Source organism: Galeopterus variegatus, unplaced genomic scaffold, assembly GCF_000696425.1.
Source record: "Galeopterus variegatus unplaced genomic scaffold, G_variegatus-3.0.2 Scaffold498, whole genome shotgun sequence".
Classification (NCBI taxonomy): Eukaryota; Metazoa; Chordata; class Mammalia; order Dermoptera; family Cynocephalidae; genus Galeopterus; species Galeopterus variegatus.
Genome location: NW_007726609.1, coordinates 194,032 through 199,828, shown reverse-complemented (window position 1 = coordinate 199,828; position 5,797 = coordinate 194,032). Strand labels below are relative to the sequence as shown.

The window sequence follows — 5,797 nt, the reverse complement described above, 5'->3', positions numbered from 1 at the left end:
TTTATTTGTAGGTAGAGAAAAGAGAGATCAGAACAAATGACGAATTTATAAATGCTGACAAATATCACAAACATCACAGAATCCAAGTATGTATGTAGCACATTTTTAATAATAATCGCCTTGATGCACCTCTATACCTTTTTCCAACATTTTTGGCTGCCTATTAGTTGATTGCTTTTTCTCATGACTGTGATTTTGTAATATCAAGCCTTAGAAGAGGCCAATGTAAGTGAGGGGCCCTCAAGCTTAAACTTCATTAACTTCATTGTAAATTGGCCTCTATTTATATCGGTTATTCAATCAATATGGGGCTGTTCAAAAAATCTAAAATAGGGACAACCTACTGTTACAAAATATGTATCTCTATATTTATGTATATGTATATATTACACAAATCATTAATATTAATTTTGGACTGTATTTAAGGGTGCAATAGCTCCTCAGGGGAGGTGCAAGTTATGTGGGTGGTGTTGGAGGGAATATTTATTTTCCGCAAATAAATTGAGGTTACCAATCCCTTCTCCCTGCCTACCTCAATTAATGAGTTTGTACTCAGCATTAAATAACTCACCATCTAGAGAGCTATAAAACACACACAAAATAGAAAGGCTATTTAAGGAATTAATATGCCTAAAAATGTGCCTCAAATATATAGTTCTTCAATAAATATTTGTTATGAATGAATAAATGAACTAACAAATGAGCAAATGATTAATACAGCTATCCCCACCTCTCCTTTTATTTCAATGACTGCTTTAGATGTCTAATGAAGTATAAATTTTTGTAGTGTTAAACTGTAAATATATAAAATATTTTTATAACTACAAAAATATAAAGTATTAAAATATTTGTGTAAGGTACTCCATCAGCAGTTTTTATGTTCATCATCTCATTTATTCCTGATAAGAATTCTCAAGATAATTTTATTTCTCAATACATAGTTATTGAAACAGGAATTTAGAGTTTAAGTAACTTACCAAATGTTCTACAGCAGAATGCCATAGATTCACAAATTAAATCCAGGCTTTCTAGACTCTTAGGTAATACACATCATAGCTGATTCTGTTCCCTTCATGCCATGCAGTAAAAACATAGCCAAAAAAAAAAAAAAAAGGTGCTTTAGGAAATTAAAACTGTGTTACGTACATCACAATTTCTAATCAATAATGCAAAATATTATGTCCAAAATAGTTACAATGGAATCTCTCACTGTTGTGCTACAATGCACAGACTTCTTCAACTTACTCCCTTTTATTTCCATATCCATAAATGGCTCTTCATATCCCCAGTTTTGAAATTAGGTCTGGTCTGGTTTGGGCAGCAGCACATCAAGGGTAATGTGAATGTTAATAGCAGGACATAGCCATATGCAGAGCAATTAACCTCACCATGATGGAGCCAACAGTTTTGAGGAGCCAAGACTACTTTTACAACTGCCCAGCAGCATTTTTCACACTACTTCAAAAGTTTTCGCAGGTTGAATAAACTCTTCATGTGCTGTGCTGTAAAGTCACAACACATATTTACATATTAAAGACACAGGAGGTTCTCCTTTAAATAAACCTGTTTCCCATCTCTGTACCATCCCTACCTCCTCCAACTCTAATTTGTCCCTCTGCTGCCCCCTAGAAGCGCACAAAAAACACACTATCACTGTCATTTCCCCTGCAAGTTCCTCTTTCTATTGTAGACTACACTGCCCAAACTTGGGCTTGGAGAGCTCAAAGTAAAAAGATCAGGGGTCTTGGGACAGGGTTTGAAGACCACTTGGAGTCTCTCCACCATTTGCTACCTGCTAGCACCCTTCCCTTTGTCCCAGAGTTTGCGGAATGGAATCATTGTGAAGAGAATGGTGACTTTAGCTCCTTTTTTCACTATCATTCTTTCCCACACCAGTCTCAAGATGAGCACTTTATACCACCGGAGAACTTGTAGAAAAGTTGAAAGAGAAGTAGCACAGAGTAAGTTTTAAAAGTGATAGTAATGAAGTTGAAGGAGAAAGAAAATAAGTTTAAAAGGAAAAAAGGACGCTTACCAGCTCCCCTTCCTTAGGACGCTGAGATTGCCTGTTCTTCACGTCCCACCTTCCTCCTCCTCCTTCTCTGATACCCAATCCAGCTTACTAGTTTCCAAACATCCCTTGGAGAAAAAAAAGACTATCTTCTAGTTTGGGGATTTATTTTAATTTATTATTAGTTGACTAGAACTCTAAGCGAAGTTAATTTTGTTAAGTTTATTGACTATAATTTATAGCTTCTTGGTAGATCAAATCTAATGTAACAATGAAAGTATTGTTTATCTGACAATTCTGCCAGTCTAGATTGCATCTCATGTCCAAGTGGTTCTGTAAAGTATAACAAGTAGGCACTATATTTCAGGGAAATTTTTAATTTATATTATTTTTATAAGTCATTAACCCAGAAAGACGTTTGAAGAACAGAATGACACAAAGTTAAAAATAAAAGTTAATTTAGTACAGACTGTAGTAGCACTTAATCCTCCGTGAAATGTTAGTTCATAACAGTAGCTGACAAATACAGTTTAATACTTTCAATATTTTCATTTTAAGTAAATAATTCCTGATGTCCTTGACTAACTCTGAAGATACTCATTTCACTGTCTGTGCCATTAATTGAGGTATACTTCAAAGTTACCACACATCTTCTCTTGTAAATGGGCTTTTAAAATATTATGGCCTTTTCAGAAATCCATTCAGGCTCTTCCTCAAGTGATCCCTGTAAAAAAAAAAAGGTGGTTATTTTAATAATTCATAGAATATTTGAAAACCTCTGTCACTTAACAACTTTATGACAAAGTTGATTTCATATATTCTGACATTTTATTTATAATTTTTCAATGATTGTTACATCATGGTTATTTTTTAGAATAATTTATAATTGACGGAAGTAGAAGTGTGAGTGTTAAGTAATTCAGTTGCACTGTTCAAGAATAATAAACATCTTCAAATAATATATCATTACTTCTTGTGATGAATTGCAAAAGGCTTACCCCAAAAATAAATAAATAAAAACAAACAAAAAGGCTTACCAACATAGCCTACCCACTTCAGCACCTTCCAAAGAATAAGTGGTCCCAAAATGTAAAGCATAAAATGACAGGCTAGAGTCACGAGTTATTTTGATATTTGTAGGACAGTGCTAAGAAGTTTTTCCTGTTGGGATACGTCCCTCAGCCAGGTAGGTAATATTTCATTGACACTGAACCTAGGGCACCAAGGAAAGGCACTGGTAGAGACTAGGAAGAGTGCCGATGATCCCAATGAATATCAGAAATAACTGAGGTAGATGGCTAATTCTACAAATAAGACCACTACGATTCACCACAAGAACACTGAACACTCGGTCTGAAAAGAGATCTAGTTCAAAAACCGATCAGTTGACAAGGTAGAGATTTCTGGGGGATTCTTTGTTACAACAGGATTAGGTTCAGCCTGAAGGAGAAGCTCTTTTAGTGTTTCAAGCTCCAGCAACAGGGTTAGAGAAGATGGAGGATAATAATAATATTCACCGTGGAAGGAATCTAGGTAGAACATTTTATTTTCATTGCCAATTTTGCGTGACACTTTTTCTTTTTCTTAAAAGAAAATCCTTCTATGCTTCAAACCTTTCCCCTTCACTCTCCAGCCTGTCAAAAAAAGATAGCCACAATAGTATCAGTAGTGTGCCAAACTGCACCTGTGGTTTTACTCTATTTAGAAGTTAATTAAGAAAGAATGATTAATTTAGAAATTCAAGACATTTTTTTACATGAAAGTAAAATAAATCATCATTCTTCACCTTATGTAAAAGGAAATCTAAGAGGATCACCTACATTTTGGCCAGAGACAGAAACTGACATTCAGCTAAGTTTTAGTAATAATGAAATAAAAATTGGTCGATGTTAAACAAAAACCAGAAATCCTTTGTTGATAATCTAAGCACATATCTAATCATTAAAAATTGGATGTCTGCAGTAGTCCAGTCAATGAAAACTGGCTGGAAATAGGCACCCACTAAATACTTTATTGGCTAAACCAAAACCATGGTTGTTAAAAAAAAAAAAGAAAGAAAGAAACACGTAAAGCAGCAGTTTTCCCGTACATTTCAACGAAATACACATATGTTATCACACATCAGAAAATATAACTGATATCACAAACCATACAAAAGTTAAATCTACTTAGCTCATAGTCATATCTTATAGTAGATACAAAGAGGCTTAAAAAGTAAAGAAGGCTCAGAGTAATGTGGGATTAATCCAGAACTCTTGAAAAATGTATATTTTTATCAATACCAATACATTGCTTTGGAAACATTGTGATTGTTTTCGTATATGTGTGTATTTCCTAAATTTAGAGCAATAGTTGATACATACTTCCTGAAGAGATAGCCACATAGGAACTTTGATAGGATAAAAAAATTCATTCTCAATGTTAAAAGAAACAACAACGAAAAAGAATTCTGTTTTCCTCAAGAACCAAAACCTCTTGAAATCTTTTACCTCACCATGCAACATGTGGATAAGTCAAGCCAAAACCTGTCCTAAGGAAACAAGAAGGATAGTGACTGTTAATAGCCTTCTGATACTTCTACACTTTAAAAGACAATCATTTCCCCTGCTCATGGGCTGCCATCACAATATAGGCAAATAACAGAGATGAAAAGCCTCATCTGGTACAGTTTGCAACTATTCATCTGTAGAAAAATGAGAGTACAATAAACGAAACACATTCTTTAGCTGGAAACAGCAACCTTTAGGACACCACCGCATACCTTCACTCGTTTAATTGCATTAATCAGAACTCAGTGCTTCAGCAAAGTTCAGCTATGCACACACAGCCATAATTCCAGGTTCTTGTGCAAGAAAGTCGGCTGCAGTTTCTGTCCACTACAAGTATGGAGCTGTTCAAGCCTAGAGGGGAAAAAAATCTTATATGATTTGATTAACAAACAATTGCCTTGAGTAGTCAAGAATTCCTTTTGAAATCTTTCCTCAGTGGAAAGCCCTTTCTTGGGTATTTTTTTTTTTTTTCTTGTCCTCCCCTTCTTAGGCGTTTGGTAAAGTTTTTCTCAGAGCAGGGAACCATTTCAAACTTTTCCCAATTACTTGTCCGAGCACTATAATGAACTCCTAATATTTTATTATTTTGGTAATATTGTAAGGCCAGTCTCAGGACAAACAACAACAACAAACCTCACAAGTCATGTCCAGGAGGGAATAAAGAAGTGTTAGTTTCACAGGTGTGCCTTTTTCAAATTCTTATAATCTATAGTGGTGGAGAGGGGGAAGGGTGTTGGAAGACTTTATTCATCTTTCTAAGCTTTCACTAATAGCACCCTCTAGTGTCACCAGTTGAGCTATGCATTTGGTCATCAGCTAGGTACAGTATGTATGTCTACAGTTAAACTACTGACAGCACAGAGCTATTTAACTACCAGGCTTTTGCCCATTTTTATATTTTAGTTTCTGCAGAAATTCATTTGCCTTTTGTGTACCTATTGCAGCCTTATTCTCATTTGTGAATAGAATGTCTCAGCACTAGAAATATCTACCAATTGGGCCGAGCCCGTGGCACACTCGGGAGAGTGCGGCGCTGGGGAGCGCAGCGGCGCTCCCACCCCGGGTTCGGATCCTATATAGGGATGACCGGTGCGCTCGCAGCGCTCACTGGCTGAGCACAGTGCGGCCGGTCTCAAAAAGGACAAAAAAAAAAAAGAAATATCCACCAATTAAATGCAAAAGTGCCTGTAGAAATGGGGCCGGCCCGGTGGCGCAATGGATAGTGCGCCGCTTGGGA

General features: G+C 35.9%; 1 long non-coding RNA gene across 1 annotated transcript in view; it reads right to left on the bottom strand.

Moving 5' to 3' along the window:
* Positions 1–2,368: 2,368 nt before the first annotated feature.
* LOC103587873 overlaps positions 2,369–5,797 on the bottom strand; it is a 6,004-nt gene continuing 2,575 nt past the window's right edge. The window contains exons 2-3 of the long non-coding RNA XR_550261.1: positions 4,773–4,911; positions 2,369–2,735 (exon numbers count right to left, since the gene is read on the bottom strand). This is a non-coding gene — a long non-coding RNA (uncharacterized LOC103587873). The remainder of the gene's footprint in view (positions 2,736–4,772; positions 4,912–5,797) is intronic.